We start from the raw sequence: 22,017 nt of genomic DNA, 5'->3' as shown, positions 1-22,017 counted from the left end.
GTTAAGTACTATTGTATCCTTGGCCTTTAAGAGAGAAAGTAAGGAAAACTGAGAATTCCATCTCTGCCATTGCTACATCTCTGACCATGGGCAAATACCATCACCTTTCTGCATGTCACTTTGATCATTTGCAAAACAGAGACACTAGTGATAGCAATTTGACAAGGATTTTTTTTTTGTTTTAAATGTAATAATATGAAATGTGTAAAAAAGGTCTTGGGCATAAATCTGTAAAAAATAGAATAAGTTTTTGATAAAAGTACATTGGGCGGGGCTGGGGATGTGGCTCAAGCGGTAGCACACTCGCCTGGCATGCGTGTGTCCCGGGTTCGATCCTCAGCACCACATACAAACAAAGATGTTGTGTCCACCGAAAAACTAAAAAATAATATTAAAAAATTCCCTCTCCCTCTCTCTCTCTCTCTCCTCTCTCTCTCTTTCAAAAAAAAATCTTAAAAAAAAGTACATTGGGTGAATCAATTTGAAAATTGATTCAATTTGAAAATTCTCTTGTGGCGGGGGTGGGGAGGAGATGCTGAGTAAGTTGTTGATTTGAAGGGGGAAAAAAAAAGAAAAAATAACTGCCAAAAACATTCTAACTTCCTTACAGATTGCTCAGGGATAAAATATCTATATGTAGTCATAACCATTTTTTAAAATAACAAAATTTGAATGATGGATTAAAAGAAAAAAATCATTCAGAGATAAAGATTTCTTATTTCTAGTTCTTGACTGAGTTGACATTTGGATAATGTAGATGAATAAGAGTAGTGGACACTTGGGAATCAACCTGTTGCTCATGTATCCCAGAGACCATGAATTTAACTGATTGGTGAAGGAGCCTGATAATCAAGGTCACATCAGATGAGAATCCAAAAAAAACTGAGGTTGGGGTAAGGGATCGTCCTAAAATAAAAATGGATCATTTTGGCTGTGGTGTGTGGTTATGCCTTCTTCTAGGGCAGAAATCACGTTTGGGGCCAGATTATAAGAAGTAGTCTAATTCCCATCACTCAAATCAAGGGACCAGATGAAAAGGGAAGCAGACTCTCCTCAGTTAGAAAACCTCAAGTTTTCAGTCTGTAATTGGACTAACCCTGACCTGACCGTGAAGATGACCATGTTGCCTCCTCAGGTTGGACTTATCCAGACTTCATGATGAGAGTGTTTTGTGAGTCTTCCCTTTTATACTGCAATACACTTCCGACAAAAATCAGTAGAATTTGAATGACATGGCTTGGCATTATTACATAGATTCTCCCATCCACTCTCTCTTGGTGCATTTTGTATTTATTGTGTCCTGTATTTCTCGTGGAACACAAACTACTCTTAACCACAGCTGTGATGTTGTATCTCAATTCTAAAAGAGATTGTCCCAAATAAAACTAGGACATTACAAATAAAAAAAAAATAATAGATATCTTTGTGGAAAGACCCAAGATAAGAATCATTCTCTGATCCCCTTCCACGACAAAAACTATATAATGTGTTATGGTTGGCTTTCAGAAAAAAAGCAAAAGCAAATGAGAGGTGAGAAAGTAGCCCTTAGGTAGCACTTTGGGGCAAAAACACTTCATTGCATTTTTTCCGTATGATTGTGAGATTCTAAAAATATGATTTCCCCAGTTCTGTTTTCTTTCTCTCATTTTGTTTCTTATTATTTGGTATATTTCTTTTTTGGGGGGGGATAAGCATACAAATCACGGCATAAAACTTAAATAACTAATGATTAGTTTTATTTTTCTAGATATCAAAGGGAGGATAACTTAGAGTAGCAGCCTCATGGGCAAAGGGGCCATTTAAGGAGCTTGTCTGTTGAGAAACATCCTGGAACAGATGTGGTCTTCACAGCCGAAGAAGTGAGGACACACAGTAAAAATAATCACGAGGTTGTGGAATTTGTGGTCGTATTTTTAACACAGCAGCTCCGATGCTAGGACTAAGCATAAAGGGAAGAAAATCAATGACTTCTCTTACCATAATTTGTTTTCATTTATTTTTCCACTAGGCTGCAACAAGGTGACTATTTTTAGATTTTTAAGTGTTGCTGAGGGATCTTCAACCCCGGCCCTCAAAATTAGGTAGTGCTGTTAAAACACCTTAGGGTCACCCATCCCTGAACCACAGTGGAAAAAAAAATAAATAAATCACTAATCTGATTTCAGAAGGCTGTGAGAATGTAAGTTTTACTGGGCTTCATCATTCAGACATTAGATTGGCCTGTAGGGCCAGTTTTCCCGTCATCTCCCTCTTACCTTTGAGAAGACCTAGGAATAGCAGCAAAAAGTCCATGCACAAGCCTAGCAAAGGGTCATGAAATATCCTTCTCCTGACCCAAACCCAAGACTTATTTTGAAAATGGGTGAAGGTGATAAAGGAAAGCCTTAGCATCTAAATGAAGACTAGAGCTAAACTTGCACCCAGTTGCCTGGCACAGCAATTACTCTGAAGTTATTTCTTATACTTACCTCGCTCCTTTAGTGTGCATTTGATTAACAAGAAACTCAGATGGTAAAGTGGTCTTAGCACCATTAAATATTCCTCGCCATTTCCATTGGCTAAGCCTGAGAATTCCATTTTAATAGAATCACTGACAGCTGCAATGTTTCCACAGGAAAAAGTCCCATGGTCTGGATAATAAAGCTTATGAAGAACAAGTGAAGGGATTTTGCAATTTTCAATAGAAAAGAGAAGAGGGTTATTGAAGGTCAATATTTGAAGGTCAATATTGGAAGGTCAACAAAGAGATCTGGGAATTCTCTGGGGATTTGTTGCTAATCCTGGTGAAACTGGAAATGAATTATCAAATTACAAAACAGGTAGAATTAAAATCAATGAAAGGTAACTATATGCAATGTGATATGCTGATCATGAAATGCTAATCTGGGTGGCTGACCCAAAATCAAGGAATCAGGACAGTAACTCCCACTCCCATCCTGTGATTGAAAAGGCCACTGAAATCTTTTCTGCCCAGGAACCTGAACTATTCATTCTTTGATTATTCTGGGGAGTAGATTTATTCAGTAACATAGAAAATTAAAACTCACATTTATCAAAAGGATTTTCTCATTCACTCAGAAAGGAAATGATCAAGATGTATATGGTATTTATGTTTGGGTAGTGTTTTTTTTATTGTTGAGTTCAGTTGATTCCCATAATATGAACTGAAATGAACTTGCAGCTCTGAAAGGAACAATTCCAATTGTTCTCATTAGAGAGAATTATTGGAAGCCTCGATCTGGCAGAATGTTCAGCTTACTCAATGAAATAACTGATATCAGAAAGGGAAGTCATGACTCTTGAGTAGGAGGAAAGAACCCTTTTATCTATGCATCCTGAACTTGTTAGGAAATTCTCTGTCCCTCCATAATTGACTGTATTTTCAACATATCTTAGGTATTGTGGTGGATTGGGTTCTAGTATATGCACAAAATGCAGAGAGAATATATTGTTCTATCTGTTCCCTTAGGAACTTCATACATCTTAGGAAGGTCTATGTTGCAGACACATTTTTTTTTTGCAGAAAATTGCAAGATTATAAATGTTCAAACAAAATAAATACAAAGGGGGTGGTCCCTTGAGCACATCATATCAGCTTTACCATCTGTAACCTGGGAGGGGTGTGTGATTCCATAATATTTAAGGCATGTTCAAGTTCTGAAAGTGTTTCCATAAATAGCATTTAATCTTCCGCTACCTGGTGCTACCACTTACCCTCTTGCAGGAAGGTGGGTTTCTCAAGACAGCTGCAGAATGCCACTGCAGCCTTCAGGCATGTGACAGAACAAGGACTCTCTGCTGGTGTCATAAGCTTTTTGTGTGTTCACAACAGTAAACATCTCACCCCAACAGTTGACTTGTGTCTGCTTTTTAAACAATTGCAACAGATGGTTGACACTTGAACAGAATGTATAATTAGCTTTGCAATCTAACACTTCATTCTTATTTGCTCTTTCTCAAAGGAGAGAAGCTGTGCCTTATGCCATTGGGTCTAATCTGTTAGTTTAATCAGGAACAGTGCTATGAAGGCTCCCAGGAGAGATGGGCTGTGGGAGGATTCCTAATCCCATCCTTTAGGGGACATTAAAAAAAGCCAAGAGGGGGTGTACAGAGAAATCTCAGTACTTTTTAAAAACCCATGCCTCGTTCTCATTTGCGTTTGAGATGAGGAAAGTTTTTATACCGTATTGCTGTCTTTTCCTTCACCTCTGTTAGCCTCCACTTCTCCATCAGGGTTAGTGATATGTAACTCAGAAGATTCCCTGAATACTAAATGGAAAAAAATTGGCAAATACCTAGCACTGAGCTTGACATATAGCAGGCACTCCATAAGAAACCGATATTGTTCCTTCACTAGGCATAAATTTAAGATAATTAAAGTGATATCATATTCTACTTGTCTTGCCCCTGCACCCACCCACTCAAGCTGTGTCTGTTCTCAAACCCTCTTTTAAGGAGGAATTTCCTGCTTAACTTTTATGATCTGCTTACAGGGACTTGGAGTAACAGCCATCTGAAATTTGTTAGAAAACTATGCTGATCCCCAGAACAAGATCTGATAGCAAAAGGCACTTGAAAATTTCAGTTTTCAAAACTGGAATTTCTTGTCTCAGAAAAGAATAATTCTGTTTCATGCATCGTATCTAAAGTCATCAGGTGACCCTTGATGAGAGATACTACTGCATTTATTCTGGAAAAGATTATATGTCATCAAAGGCTACGTAGAGTTTTGGAAATCCAATGAACTTTAATATAACTGGGGACAGGAGTGTTTCACTCCTTTAAAGAATTTTAAAATCTTGGGGGGAAATGTCATCAACGTTCACTCTAAATAATTTATATAGCTTAAGGAAAATAAATTAGGCAATAAAAATATTTAGAAAATTAACTAAGACAGTCATGAGAATTGAATTGCCATAGAGGAAAAAATGTATTTTTTATGGAGCTCTTTGCTAAGCAATTCACATACTTGGCATAGGAGAAATAGGGTAACGTACACACAGGGAACAGGAAGTAGTGACTGCGTCATAGGGGCTGACTCCTAATATCTAATTCAGTTTCAGAAGCATTTCTGTTTTGCAGATGAAGAAAATTGGTTCCTGAATATCTGGGCAGCCAGGCAAACTTCACGAAAAGAGAACATGAGGATATCAGGGTTTGAAACGAAACTGCTAAGCATTCCATCTCAACCTTTTGTCTGCTATGCTATAGGACCTGCCCTAGAAGCCAGGGAGACTTTTGTGCATTGCTCATTTTCACCCTGTCTCTGTAGAGGCACAGATCCTGCTCCATCCCAGGAAATGGACACTCGGGGTTGGCTTGAGCCCCTTGTGAAAATTTATGTCAGCTTCAGATACACTCACTCATTCAACAAACACTAAATATGCATTCCACCTTTGTCAGGATGATTCTAGGTAATGGGAAAAAGAAAGAGATATTGACCCAGATATGGAAAAGAAACAGACTTTTACCCAAATACAAATATCTGGAATGGGCTGGGATATGTATTCAAAATTTCTACTCAGCACCATGCCTGATCCTATTGATGGTATTTTTTTTTCTTTTTATTGTGTACAAACTCTGTGTCAGACTCCACAGGTACTGTGGTACAATAATGAATAAAATACAAACCCTGCTTTGTTTTATTAAAATATATAATTTTGTAACAGAAAATTATAAAATTATAAAACATAAAAATGAACCGTCCCATAATGTCACCCTCCCATGACAAATACTTTTAGTATGTTTGTATATTTTGTAAATTAATGAAACTGCTCCCTCCCGTATTTGCAATTTATGAATTTTCTATCTACTGTTTTATAGTTTATTTCAAGTAAGCTTCAGCATCCATATAGTAGTATATTCAAAGTTGCATTATGTATAAACCTATGTGTCCTCTAATTTGACCAAAACATTTGAGGCACTCCTATTACATATGAAATTTTTCCTATTTTTGAATGTGAAAAAAGTAACATTCCATAGGATGTACTCTTTCCTGATTGCTTTCTTCCACACATTTTGTTATTACTTTTCAATTAGCATTGCATAATAAATAAATTTTTATTCAATTTATTTCAATAGAGATTTATGGTATAGTAACCAGATGATAACTGCTGACTTAGAGACCACTTATTTAGGTCTTTTGGCTATCTCCACTGTGTCTGAACAACATGCTAACATTCCAGCAAATAAAGAAAAGTAAATTTTATAATCTTGTACAATGCCATTATGTAGACAATATCAATCCTCCATTAACTGACTTACTAAAAGTTAACTGATTTAACAAAGGTTAGTCTTGGTGGTTGATGTGATCATTGTCAATTTTACTATGCTAAGGGAGAAAATTGTACAATTAAGAAAGCACTTGAGCCTATAATTCCAGCAGGTCAGGAGGCTGAGGCAGGAGGATTGCAAGTTCAAAGTCAGCCTCAGCAAATGAGCAAGGTGCTAAGCAACTTAGTGAGACCTTGTTTCAAAACAATACAACAACAATAACAACAGAAAAAAAGGGGTAGAGGATATGGATCAAGTGCTCCTTGGTTTAATACCCAGTATCAAAAAAAAAAAAACACTTTAACAAGTTGATAGAGAAAGAAAATAAATAAATGTTTTACTTTATTCATAGGTGAGAGGCACTGGCTCTGGTAGGTGACCTCATCCTTCTATGCATTGTGTTGACCATTTCTCTAAGATAATTTCCTCTCTCTTTTAGCTCCTAGATTGTTTATTTGGCAATGCCTAGATGGATTTTATGAGACTCATTAGCTCTTCTCAAGAAAAGAAGTAGAAATGGCTGCAAAAGGAGTATTGAGGAATTTGGCGATGAATTCCATTTGCTCTAAAACCTTTTTCAATACCTTAGCTGTCAAATGTGCAGAAGAGAGACTCACAATTAATATAAATGTGTTACTCTGCTTTCTATCTGTCTAGAGAGGCCCCAGCATATAAGTGAGAAAAGACTTAAAAGCTATTATGCTAAATCCTCCCTGTTCATTTAGCTTGCTAACTAAAATTTGACAGATGCCTCTTCTGCTTGAAAAGTGCTATGAAGTTTGACCATTCTCATCCTCACTAAAAAAGATGTCATGGTTTTGATCCCAAAATTAATCAGTAGCAAAGAATATGTTCAAAGACACTTTTCTGTCTTGGTCTTTTTCTTCTTTCTTCCAAACACTGCCAATTATAATGGTAAATATACACTCACTGATACAGTGATGACCAGTCCCACACTTCCATAATGCCAAGGGTCATTTACCACCTCTCTTGGCTTCTGCTGCAGTCAGCTCAGAAACTGATGCTCCTAGTTTCTCCTCCTACTCTCTCCTCCTAGATTTTGGTAGCTGGACAATGGTCATGTGACCAACACCCTCTGTGCCAAATTATAAGATATTGAGTGAGTGACTCAAAATGAGGAGGCAGTTCAGGAAAAATTTCCACTAGAGGCACAAGCATCCCTTTCTTGAGAGGGGCACTTCCCAGTCAGCACAAATAAATGCAAAAGTAGTTCTTACCATATCACAGAGAGCACAGTAATCTCTTCCTGGCTCACTTAGCTGGAGAAATGCCCAGTCCTCTCTATTATTGGTGAGAGTAGGAAGACCCATCAGTCTCCACCAAATCCAGAAAGCCACCTAACATACCAGCCTCATGTCTCTGTCCCTCTTTCCTTTTTAATACAACTCCAATAAATAGGACCCTTGAGTCCACGGGCATTACAAATACTTAGGATATTTTCACAAGATGCAAAAATTCTGTTGGAGAAACAAGAGAGGAACACGTATTATTTAATTCCTCTTTTTCAGGTGATATTTAATTTTCTTCCCATACAGACTTTTCCAAAACTTCAACGTGAAACCTCTCCTTTGTGTCTGCAAGATTATTAGAATAAGTTGTCTTCTATCTTATAATTGATCATGTTTCTCTCTCCAGAGATTTTAGTTTTACCCATGTAAACAGAACATACGAGGTATTTCCATTCATGTCCATATAATAAAATTTGGAGAAGGCACATTTCCTAGAAATGCATTAAGTGCATAAAGGATCTCTTTGTTTTTATGAAATAAATTTATCTACTGTATAGCACCACCAATCATGCCTTTATTGGTGTCTCGGTTTTCAACTTTATAAAAAATGAAAAAAAAATCTCCATTTACTTAATTCCCTCTACCTTGATTAGCATATTATTATTCCTCACCAGATATAGGGTTTTCATGCATTAGCACTAAAATTTTTACTTCAAACCTATATTCATGGTGTTAGAAATCCTTCATTTTTACTGAATAGCTACACACACACACACACACACACACACACACACACACATATACACACACCAAGCATATGCATGACTCTAGAGATATCATTGGAGATAGAAGTAGGCTAGGAAACAATAATAGCTATAATGATGAACAGTTATCTAGTAAGCTAATTTTTCTCATTCCAGAACCCAGAGGCACTTTACCATTGAGCTACATCCCAGTCCTTTTTAAGTTTTTATTTTATGGCAGGGTCTTACTAAGCTGCTTAGGTCTTGCTAAATTGCTGAGGACATCCTCAAAAGTATGATCCTCCTCCCTCAGGCTCCTGAGTCTCTGGCATTTCAGGCATGAACCACACTGGGCTATCATTTTTAAAAGTAAGAAAATTAAGTATTGGGTGTGTGGGGGGGTTAAATAAATAAGTCACCCAAGAACTGGCTGTTAGAAAAAGGGAATACTAAATTTTAAGCTTAGATTGGCCTGATTCCAAAATCAGTATTCTTCATATTTACCTCCTTCAATATGTACACATGAGTGATTGCTCGAGTCTTCTCTGAGAAAATAATACAACATTAAGTTAGTCAATAGGATCTGGGGAAATATTTTTACTTAATTTTAATTTAAATTTTTTCTTCTTTATATTTTAAGTGCCACATAGGTAGTTTTATAGTATTCTCCCCTTTGAGTTAAGGACCCAGGGTGATTTTAAATACATTGTTCCCTAATCTATCCTACAACCTGAAAAAAAATGAATTGCTAGTGGATTTTAAATTATTTCTTCAATACTAGTTAAATGAATCCCTCATTTTTCTAAGACAGTCTAATAATAAGAATTGCAGATGGTCTATATTCTGTTATTAATGTGAGGGACCTAATCAGACACTACACAATAAAGTACATCAATGACTCTCCTTGGGAAATCAGAATGAAATTGAGCTTGTCCATTGCTGTCAGCCTGACCTTCAAGATATGACAAGATGCCAAAGAGGGGGAAATTACTTAAGATTTCCAGAATTTGAGAAATGTACGAGAGCATTTTGAAAGAAACCTTTCTTCTTCTCCAATTCAGAATCTAGATTGTATAAAGCTTAAAATCAGTGAGTTATTTCATATATCTGCAGTGATGGTTGAAAAACATACCCCTACTAAAAAAATCAGAGTTGACACGTATCTCCAAATTTTTCTCATCTCATAATTAATACTTCTAGCTTTGTAATCAAACCATCAGAATACAAGTCCACTAAAAGATGGGATAGACTTGTTCCTTTGCTTGTTAAATAAAATGTGTGCATGTGTATAGTAGGATTTAGGATTCGATTTATTCATTTCAAAACTTTATAGTATTTCTTGAACATTAGTGGTGAGGTGGTCTCTTACACGCCATGTGCCTGTGGTATGGCACAAGAGAAAATAGAGACGTTCAGTATCTATTGTGTTGTGCTTGTCACTATTCGTTTAATTCTCATAATAACCCAAAGAAATCGGTATTATCATTGCCCTGTTGTACAAATGAGAAAACTGATACCATAAAGGATTTAGTAACTAGAACAAAGTTACACAGAGAGTAAATAATGAGGGCAGGATTTGAACCTGGACCCTTATGCTACTAGGTCATATTACATTCTTGAATATAAATTATCTGTGCTACTTTATTATGATACTAAAGACAGCACATGAATTGCACAGCAAAATGTCATTAAAGAGAATGGAATTGTATGCATATCAGTTTGAATATAAATCCTGTTCTACCATTCACTAAGTCTGTAGTAGTTATGACTTTAATCTTTAGGATTCTTATTACAAAATATTAATTCTAATACCAATCATAAGCTTGTACTGAATACTTAACATAGGAATATATAAAGTACCCATAACAGGACCCAAAACAGAATATATTGAAAAACTCTAACTACTTTCCATGGATATTGGTGTTAACAATTATGACAATGGATAAAATAACCTATTTAGACTCTTCTAAGAAAAGAATGTAGAACTTGAATCAGAATTCACATTTTTGCAAGAAATAAAGCAGTCATCTTAGTTGAGTTTATTGTAGCTTACAGGAAAAATTTTGGTGTATGCAGGAAGGAGATGATACAAGGTTCCATTTGCCTTCCCTTCCAGGAACTCTATAATAGAGCCATCATCAAAGAGAGAATTGTACAAGGAAAGCTGAGCAGCATCTGGAAGAAATAATTTTCAGTTTTATTCTAATAGGAAATGATGTGGAATTCATTCTTTGTACTGGGAGAAGGCCAAATAAATTTGGAAAAAAAAAGAATTCTAAGAACATCATAAAACCTTATGTACATTTGCAGAATAGTTTTGCAGAGACTCCAAGCCCTTTTCATTTCATGGTTCATACATGATGGGACAGGCAGAATGGGTCATTTGCATGACCTCCAGTGAGGGAGGAAGTATGCCAATATTGTATGAACAGGTTCTCAAAGATCTTCTTGCCACTTGTCCCATGGCTCAGATAAACATTGTGATGTGTCCTATTCATTGCATGTGAATGAGACAGCTCTCTTTCACATCTATGAATTAATTGTGTGACTTTGGGCAATATCTCTATGTCTCAATTTTTAATTTTGCCATGGTATTAATGAGGAACAAAATAATAATGTCACTCTTTTAAAGGAGTGCAAAGCTGGTCAGCAACATGGTGGGGATTCAATAGTGGAACCCCAGTAGACAAGAAAGCATTCTTCAGAGATTACTGAGTCATCAAGATGTGCAAAACACTGTGCTCAGCAGAGAAGGGAAAGACATTACATAGATGCCAGCCCAAACAGTGCTCCTCATAGTTTAAATGGATGGAAGAGGTTGAGGTGGGTTTGACAAGGAGAAATCAGATGCAATACCTTGAAGAAAAATCAGGACAGGATTTAAAGATTGTACAAGAAGGGATGCTCACTTCTTATGATCCACAGTGGGCTCTGAGAAGGTTTCAGGACCCAAGTGAAGTGGTCCACATGGCAAGTGAGTTTCATGCTAAGTCACTCACTGATGTTCTCTGACTCTTCCTCACATAGTTTTTTTTTCCTATTTACCTCTCTCATTTTTCCAGAGTGAGGCAAATTTTGCTAATGACAAAGAAACCAATCTATAATGTGTTGCTCTGTATGGTCAGACTCTCTTGTCTTCCAACAGGCATTAACTACAATGCAAGTAAGTTAACTACTGGACCATCTGGAGTTTTCCTAAGATGCCTTCATCTTCTGAGGAATTCTTAAGAACTGATTCATCCTAATAAAGCAGGAATCGAGTGTTAAAATGTAACTCAACAGTACACTCAGTTTCATTTCCCCATTTTGTCAATTCCTTCTATGAGGTTACACAAGCTTAGAAATTGATTTTACTGTGGCTAAAAATACTGTTCATAGAATTTCTAGTCCCTTCTATACCAATAAATTATTTCAAATTTCAAATTATTTCTTATTTCCTTTCTCCTGCATTTTTTTTTTGTTCCATACAATAGGCATAATTTTCTGCCTTCAAGATCTTTCCTATCATTTGACCAGTATTTACCTTTCTCTTTTTTTTCAGGATTGTTATTTAGAAGGCATATAAGACATTGCTTATATGTGGCACTATTGATGTTATTTCCAAAGTTAAATCTACCTTTAATGCTTAAACATGAGTGATCTTTTCTACCTCCTTGAATCTGTATATATTGATATCTGTCTTTGTCCTTCCATGTCTCCTTGGAAAGGTCACAGGTGATGGACCATAAGCCCAATGGAACTGTCAGACCGATCATTCTGGAGCAATATTAGAAAGACACATAATAAATCAAATAATCATTTTCATGTCCTCTTCTTCAGCTTGTCTTTCTAGACATATGTTAACTAAGTTCTCAATCATTGCCAGAAATTCTAAGGAAGTGAAACTCATTTTGTTATGTTAAGGGTGGTTGAAGGAGTTTTAATGTCAGCTGCTGCAGCAACAGCTGAACGAGGGGGATGTTATGTAACAGTCTCAGCACAGCACTTATTGAGTAGCGAGTCAGATGTAGGCTGGGTGTGATAAAAATATGTGAACTCGTGCCGTATCTTCATATTGAATTTAATCCTGGGTTTGAATCTAGCAGAATCTGTTTTATTTTCATTTGAGACATCATTGCTTGCTAATTTTTCACCTGTGTTTATGCTTTTTCTATGACTAGATATAGTCCACATTTACTTTAAAACTTTTTTATTTTAAATACTGTGTATCCATCTCCTCTAAATATTTGCAAGTGTATACACAGAAGATGTAAATAAAAGTCAAAACTCTTCTATGTATAGCAGCCTGAAAATCAGAATCCTGGCTTTCTGTGTTGTTAAATTCATGTCTCTAGGTCTAGATTTATGATTTGCAAATGGAAGGAGCTTGGGACAAACTATTTTTAAGGCCAGTACTAGATATAAATGTTTTCTAATAATAAATTATATTTTATTGAGCTCCACTGGACTGGATATTCTATACCCACTATCATTTACGCAGTAGTCTAGCAGGAAGGCAGCATTGCAGGGATCCAGGTCAGAAAAGCAATGGGGGTTTCTCCAAAGATCCACAGCTGATTAATAATAAGTTCAGAAAATACAATCAGCTTGTCTGTTGTCAAAGCCCAATTATTTCTATGACACCAAATTTCTGCTTACAACAGGTACTAATATAAGTAAAACACCCTGATTATGTTTATATCCTGGCCTGCAATAGAATGGAACATATTTCACAATTATCAAAGTCATATGTAACATGTATTTTAATCTGGAACCTAAACTCAAAAATTAGAATCCACAAGGGAGAAGCTCTTAGACAAGACCTTTTAAAATTCTCTCTTACAGTTCTTGAAGGCAGTACAAACTTCTGCTCCTAGTTAAAACCTGACCATGAGCAGGAGAGTAATTTTCACTATCTTTGGTCTTTTTTTTTTTTTTTTTAAATAAAATCCCTCTCAAGCCAAAAATCCAGCTTAGAAATGCCCCAACTAACAATCTGAGCCAGAAGACTTGCAGAGACTGAATATTGTTCTGATTCCCTGGCATCTTTACCTTTCTCTCCCTCATCCTCTTATTTCCTGCAGTGAAAAATGACTCTTCTAAAAAGAAACCAAAATAGTCAAAACAGAAGGAAACTCTAGAAGGACTGCTTAACAATCTCCTGTCATGGCTGGGACTCGGGGGAAGTGGAGAGCAGGGCAAGCATGCTGGCTTTACAGTCATGCCTGAGAATCTGGTTCCGTTTCAGTGACAAGAGAACTGTGTCCCTGAAGGAGAGCCAGGAGGAGACAGATATCACACTCCCTTCCCTTGATCAGCAGAGGGAGCATTGTGAAAGGATCTGGCAGCCCCTGAAGAAGAAGCCCTAAAAAGAAACTCATTATGAGAAATACCAAATGCTGGGACTCAGTCCTCACCCTCATCTGTACTGCCTCCACCCCCAGCGGCTCTTGGGTCAGCTCGCAAAGGTATTGAAGTTCTATAGGAAATGCATTTAGCAACAAAAGAACAAGTCTAAGCTTTGATAATTCGGAAAATGAAACTTTGAGAAGGTTAAGCTTATCATTTCTGGAGGCAGGTATTCCTTCCAGAATATAGGTGGATAGGTGGGAGGACTCCTCTCTCTCTCTCTCTCTCTCTCTCTCTCTCTCTTTCTCTCTCTCTCTCTCTCTCTCTCTCTGTGTGTGTGTGTGTTCTCCTAATAGAGGGAGCACTTTGCTTTCACTGGGTCAGACTCTGCTTTCTTTCCAATCTTTGCCCTGATTTCAGGATGAGACAAAGGAAAAAAAAAAAAACACAAAGTGTTTCTTATTTTCCATCATGGGAATTCTTTTGTGTTTGAATCAGTATTGTATTGAAAAAATGCCAACCTCACCACTTAGAGTGAGAAAATTCTGTCGATGTCTTTCCCACTGACACACCACCCCCTTACCCACTCGAAGTCATTGGTGCAATCATAGTGTATATTGATTGGCTAAATTCACTTCTCGTGATAGCCATACTAAATATCACTGATCTTCCTTTAAAAACATTTCCCCCCCAAAGAGCAAGCTCTCAGACTCAACTGAGTTATTCACTGAGTTCAGAAAAACAAAACAAAACAAAACAAAAAAAACAATAACAACAAAGAAATTTTCCCTGATAGCATCTAAAAGTGTGTTGCCAAAGAACCCTGGAGTAAAAGATTAGTGTGCACAGAGGAAGAGAGTAAATTAGAAATGTTTAACAAAATTACTTACTGTGAATATGTACAGTTGAGAACTCTTGCCAAGACTTTATAAACATTTTGTCCTTAGTCCTGGGAAGAAATTCTCACCAGTGCTGAGTTGGAGAATGCTGGAGGGTCAAGTTAGATGTCTAGCCATTTTTCTCTGGCACATTAGTAGAGAAGATAGCTTATAGAAAACTTGATTATAAAAACATAAATTATCCCATGGGAGAAGTAGTATAAGTACCTATGAGAAATATAAACATGAGATGGTAATGATGGAAAAAAAATTGAAAAATGCACTCTCTTAAGATTTTGGTAAACAACCCCTGCTACATCCATCTAGTGGAATGATCTTCAGGAAAAAAAAAAAGAGAAAGAAAAAAACAAACTGAAGATAAATGCAACAAGTTGAATGAATTTCAAGATCTTCATGCTGAGTGGGAAATGTTAATCTTAAAAAGCTACATGCTGTATGATGCCATTTATATAATATTCTCTAAATAGCAAAATTACAGAGATGAGAGAACAGATTGGTGGCTGCCTGGGGTTAGAGAAGAGGGTGAAGGAGTTTTCTATGAAGAATTTGCACAATAGAGTTCCTTTGTGTTCAGAGGACAATTCTGGATCTTGATTGCATAAATCTACACAGGTGATAACCTCTCATAGAAATATACATAGAGATGTAAAAACTGAAACAAAAAAAGTAAATACTAGTGCACATAAAAGTTAATGAAACCCAATGAGGGTCCAATTCATTGTACTATATCAACATCATTTAGGTTGTTTGAATCATGCACAATGGCTAGGTAGGATGTTACCAGTAGGGAAAGCTGAGTGATAGGTACAGGGAAGCTTCCTATATTATCTTTGTAATTCCTGTGCATCATAATAATTTCCAAACACAAATTTAAAAAATAAAATCCATAGGAATCATTTCTGAAAACTTGTATGAAGTGATTTGTTCATTCATCCATTCATTCATAAGCAGGTTGAGACAACCACTTATTTTTTAATTTCTTCATCAAAATAAGGCACTATGAGAAGGCATCATGGTGCTAAAAAAAAAAAAAAAAAACTATGGACATGCAAACACGGAATTGAACTACGAGGCATAATACATATCAGTCCTCAAGTGTCACTGAGAATGCAGAACATGCTGTGGACATTCCCTTCCTGGAAGCTTAAGGAAATTTTTTTATAGAAAGTGTTATTTTGTTGTTTAACTTTTAAGATTAAATTATTTCTTAGGTGGACAGAAGTCATGGCATTCCTTCAAACAGGATCCTGCATTTCATTTTATCTCACTGTGGAGAGTGTCCCAGAGTTTACTTAGGAGAACCATCAGTAGCCCTGTGGACTACTTGCTGACAAACTGGCATCCATGGAGAAATTGCTCCAATCACCAAAGAAATGGTAACTATGGGGGGAAAAAAAAGTGTTTTACTGAAGTGTGCTTTCTTCTTCCATAATGATATTTTGACAGATTTCCTTCTTTACAATCTTCTAAAGAATTGCTACATACCTCCTTCTCCTCAAGCAGAGATGGGTTACTGGATGGTGGGTGGTGTCAGGTTTGTGTGGACCTCATGACCTTCATGCTTCACCACAAGATCCCGCTAAATAGATCATTGATCTCAAGGACACATGAGGGAAGGGATGAGGAAAGTGTGCCCCTGGATTCCCTCCACCCACAGGAACACTGAGGAGAGTGTTTCCCTAAGGGACAATTTCATTGTCAAAGACAGAGCAGGACCGAATTGCTACTTTCTTTCCTTGTTATTTTCTTTCATGATGATGTACACCTGGCAAGAGAGGCCTATTTACAACAGAACACAACAGGGACAGAGAGAGAAGGGCCAGATACAAAGTTCCAGTGCTGCCTGGAGATTTGGCTGTAGTTAGATTGTTTCTTAGTCCACTTATACACATTCACAGACTCAACAAAGGAACAAATAATTGCATTTCTTAATAAACATTGTTTTTTTTTTCAAAAGCAATTAAAAGAAGGTGAATGGAAATGGGCATTAGATATGTACTTTATATATGACTTTATCTCACATCCTACCCGCTATCTTGTATTGCATAGGACAAGACCCATTTCAAACATCCCTGGCCAGTTCACAATGTGTGTGTGTCTGTGTGTGTGTGTGTGTGTGTGTGTGTGTGTGTGTGTTGCTGAGGGGTTGAAACCATGGATATTCTACCACTGATCTTCATCTCCTGTCCTTTTTTATTTGAGACAGGGTCTCATAATGTTGTCCAGGCTAGTCTTGTACTCATGATAATTCTGTCTCAGTTTTGCATTACTGGGATTAAAAGTATGTGTCACTACCTGATTTGTGATTTTTTTTCCAGTATTGAGAATTGAATGCAGGGCCTTGCACATGCTGGGAAAGTGGTCTCTTACTGGGATATCTCCCCAGCCCTTTTATTTTATTTCTTTCTTTTAATTTTGAGACAGGGTCTTACTAAATTTCCCAGGATGGTCTTGAACTCATGAACCTCCTTTTCTCACCCTCCCAAGTAGCTGGAATTACAGGTAGGCACTACTGTGCTCAGTTCTATATTGTCTATCTTGCTACTTTTTTTTTCCACACAAAAGACACACTCATCTTTCTTAAAAGCAATCTGAATAAAACCACCCCCTTTCTTAAAATGGTTTAAAAGGCTGTAGAAGCATTTATAAAGTATAAGGAATTAGGTTTACAGAGCCGTGCATGATTTACACGGCTTATACTTCCAGTCTAATCCTTTCTTCTCTCTCTCAAAATTTATCTTCTCTTTTCTGTCATGTTTTCTTTTTTAAAAAAAATCCTATCAATGCAAATAAACACAGGCATTCCATATGCATGGACGTCCTTAGACTCTTGTACATTTTCACTGACTACACGCCCTTTATGTACACATTCATCCTCCTGAAAGGCCTTTCTAAATTTTGCACTGCTGGCTACCATCCTGACCTCCTTCATCTGCCCCATTTAGACTCATCCTTCAGACCTTACCACAAGACCAGGGTGAGAAGCTCTTCTCAGTGGGCTCCAGTTCTTTGTGCATCTCTTTCTTTAACTCATCTGTGTGTTTCTCTGCTATTTTTCTCCCTAGCACCTGGCCCCCACACAGTAGGTTCCTCAAAGTTATTTTTAATCGATGACCATAACTTGGCTCAGGAAGACAATCTTGTGCTGATATAACACCAAACATAAAGTGTCAGCGATATTGCAGGGTTCTGAGTGACAGCAGTGGGACAGTGACTGTCAATGCATATGCCATACAGAAGCACACGCACCTACTTGCACACACATGAACACGTATGCACAGACATCACAAGAGCTTCTACTGATGAAAGTTTTAGAAATCTCTGGCCACTTCCCATGTCCACAGATGAAAGTATTTTCTACTTATAAGCAGAGGATACATGAGTTCATCCATTCATCCATTCAACATTTATTCACAAATGCTTTGTGATCATATTAAGCTTGCCCCCAAGGACCCAATTAAAAAAAATCCATATCTTCAAGATGGTCAGGTTAAGTGAATAACAAAATATAGTTGTGGGTAAAGAAGATATACCAAAGGGGACGCTAAGAGCTAAACCATTCATTTTTTCATCCTCAAGAAATCATTTCTCAGTGGTAGTGGAGAATGTACCCTTTACCAATGTCCAACAATTATTTTTTTAAAAAATCACTATTTCAGATAATATCTTCTTTGTAGTAACATTAGGCATATATTTTTGAAATTCATTTTATTTTCCTATTATGATCCTGTAACTATGCATTCTTTATTTTCTATAGTCATTAAATACCTAGTTTTTCTGTGAAGGATGGATGAAGGGGTAACAATGACTGAAAATACATATCTGATTCTGGACAGAGTGATAATTAACCGTATGACCTTGGACAACTTACTTTATATAAATAATTATTATATATATAATTTTTTTGTAGGGGGTCTAGGTTATTTTTTTTGTATTTAAACCTAGACAATTGAAATCAGGATGATTAAAGATGCCTGAGGTAAATAAATGTAACTTTTATTTTCTAAAAAAAAAAAAAAAGAACTATTCAGCAAAATTAAAGACTCTTAATTTTTTCCAGTTGGAATAAATTAAAACATCTATGGATCTTTGTTGATTATTTGTATTTGTCTTTCATTTTAATTCTGGGGACAAATTGCTCTTTCTTCTCTTTTGTCTGTTGTGAATGCTGTGGCGTCAATGCCTTCTAAAGCCCTTGTCACTTGTCCATGGATCGCATGCATGCTTTCCCAGCAACACTGCATTTCTACTCCATGGAAATTTGTTGGCCAGATGTTTCTCTCTGATGTTCCTATAATGGGAAATATGACACAATAATCAAAGCACAAATATGTCCCCAGTCCAGTGTACTTTTGCATGCTATTTTATTTCAGACATAAACTTTAAAATGGTTGGAAGGCTCTGGAACATAGTGGAAAAAAAAATCCAGAGTGGAACTCAGAGAACACAAGAAAGCTTTATATGTAGACACGTCTATGTCGAGATTCTCAGGCTTTTTTGTCCATAGGGAACAATGACATGGTTAAAAGGGGAAATAAAGAAAAAGAGTGAGCAAGCTCACTGTGTCTGGCTTTGTGAAGCACTGTGAAAATTTGTGTGAATTTGGGGGATTCCCATAACTAACTACAAGGATGTTGGAGTAAAAGAAGGGTTAATAAGCTTGTTTTTGTAAACTTGAAGTTTTATTTTATGTGAATTAAGATGTTTATTTTGAATATATAGACATATATAAATATTAATATTATTATGTATAAAAAAGACAAAATTATGATTAAACAGGGTGGTGTTCTCAAAATCAAAATCATGTAATACTTTGCTCTCAATGCTAAGTGCATTCAGAAAACAGTTTTTTAGAAATATATATGCATATGTGTGCCCTTCCTCATGCACATACACATGGGGTCAGATTGTATGGTCTGTCCCAAAATTTTTAAATCAATTCCTGAAATTAATTTTATGAACGGACTTTCCACAGTGTAAAAGCAATCACTTAAAATTATATTTTCAATAAATGTAATAAATGTCAGTACATGCTTACAAATTGTTTTGACAACGTAATGATTTATAGTTCCACTTGTAGAATATGGTATAATTTCTTTTTATAATATTATAACTTAATAAGGTGTCCAATTTTCTACGTTGTTAAACAGGGCTCCATCTCTAGTTTCCCAGACCTAATGGCGATTCATGAGGTTCTTAGAAGAACCTACCATGCTCTATGAGGCCTGATTCCAACATAGCTCTCAACATCCACCACCTACTTCTTAAAGTCACAGATAGACCTTCCTTTTCCTTAAATATCCCAGACACAACCCCATCCTAATAGTTTGCTCCAGCTCAGGTGTCTGCCTGAATAACCAGAAACTATCTTCGGTTCTTTGCTCAAATGCCACATTTTTGTTGTGCCCTGCTTTATTATGTCATAAACTTACTATGACAGCCTGGCCTGCTCTCCAGCCATGTGCGATCTAGCCCTACCATTCTCTACCTCTCCTTTATTGTTTTACTTTCTTCATTTCATTTTTCCCACAACACTTGTTGCATCCGGACAAAATAGACCATTAGTTAACTATTTTGCTTGCCATTTAGGTGTCAGAAATTTATTAAACGTGAAGATTCATTTTTTTCAAATCTTTTTATACCCAAAACACCTAAAATTATACTTGGCATAAACTGAATTTTAAAAATATATATTAAATGAATAAAGTAGGTATTTATTTTCTAGTTTTTCATGATAGACTTTTTATCATCTTTGTCCACATTAGCAATGCTTTCACATTTGGGTGGGTCTCCATTCTAAATGATTTTTATGCACACCATGAAAGCATGGCCTACTTTTATATACTTCAGGAAGGATAGAGTTTGTTCCATCCTCCATTTTAAATAAGCCACCTCTCTTTCCACTAAATTAAAATACTAACTTTACAAGGCATTAAATTATGTATTTGCATTCTATTCTGCAACTTTTCTTCTTTTTCACTGAACAGTTTAGTCCATTTCCATACCAATGCCATCCCTGTTTGATTATGGTAGCTTAGAAGTATGTTCTCTGTTTAAAACTCCAATCCCTTTGCATGTGTTTTCTCTATTTTGATTAACATTTACACTCTAGGAGTTTTTCAATTTATCACTTACATATAATCTCATGCATTGTTCATATTTTATTATATTTAATTTTTCCTCTTTAGTACATGCAAGGTTAAGGGTTTGCTTCTTTATTTATTCTTAAAAGTATATGTAAGGGCCATAGGCAGGTTTGAGTCCTGGGAAAATGAAAGAATCAATGTAAATCCTCAAAGGAGATTTTTTGGAATAGAGAAAAACTGTTGTTAACCTATGAAAAAAAGCTTGTGGACCACCAAAACAGAAGACAATTGGGTGTAGTGGCACATGTTTGTAACCCTAACTCCATGGGATGCTGAGAAAGAAGGATAGCAAGTTCAAGGCCAGCCCTGGTAACAAGGTAAGACCCTCATCTCAAAATACAAAGAAAAAAAAAGAAAAGAAAATGTAATTTCCTCTTCCTTGGTGCCTACAAATAATCAATGCATTTCCCCGAAAGCTTATACCTCTAAAATAGTCTACAACAATGCCACTACTGGTCTGCTGGCAAAAGTAATGAAAGAGTCTTGGACATTGATTTTCTAGAAATGCAAATGAAAAATCCCAGGAGTTTCCAGGACAGTCCTGTTTTGCTGTATCCCTTGTTCTTGTTCCAATTAACTGAGAAGCTAGCCCCTAGTTTCTCTCTTTGTTCTCACTCATCTCTTTTGACCTGATCCAAGGCCTGGTTTCCACGGATCAGTCTTAAAGCTGTCTAGGAGGATGATTCATATGATTTCTTTTTCTATTTCTTGCTCTGATCCCTGGTAAGCAAGCCCCAGAAATAAATAAGCTTCAATCTCAACTAAACCACCCTGACATCACTGCCAGGTTGCAGATGGGTGGATATTATTATCCCTACTGGGGACACACAGTAACAGAAACTCAGTTGGTCAAAGTCATTTTCTCCAGAATAGCTTTTTAATATCTTCATCTAAAAAATCCACACGAAAATCCTCAAAGTGAATACAAATGTAGGAACAAAAGAACAACTTTTCTATAACCCATATATCTAAAGTAATATTGCGCATTATTTTTAAACAGACACAAATAGAAAATTAAATATTAAACAAATAATACTACATACAATTTGAAATTTCAATTTAAATCACACTTTAAAAAAATCAACTAATGACCTAATTCATTTGAGATCATTTTTTCTTTCTGGACTATTATCAAAATCTACTAACTTATTAAACTATTTCTTGCATTTCCCATCCTATCGATTATCTATACTTTCTACATTAAGAATATGAGGATATTTCAAGCACCCCTTAAACACACTTGTAAAATAATATATGAATTCCTATCATTTTAGTGCAATTTTTAAAAGGGTCCTTTGAGATCAGCCTCTTTCTGCTTTTCCATTAACATGAATCACTTCTAACAATTTGACTATGTGTGTGTTTTATGCAAACACAT

Source organism: Urocitellus parryii, chromosome 15 (genome assembly GCF_045843805.1).
Source record: "Urocitellus parryii isolate mUroPar1 chromosome 15, mUroPar1.hap1, whole genome shotgun sequence".
Taxonomy (NCBI): Eukaryota; Metazoa; Chordata; class Mammalia; order Rodentia; family Sciuridae; genus Urocitellus; species Urocitellus parryii.
The sequence above is the reverse complement of the archived record's forward strand: the minus strand, read 5'-3'. Positions refer to the sequence as shown.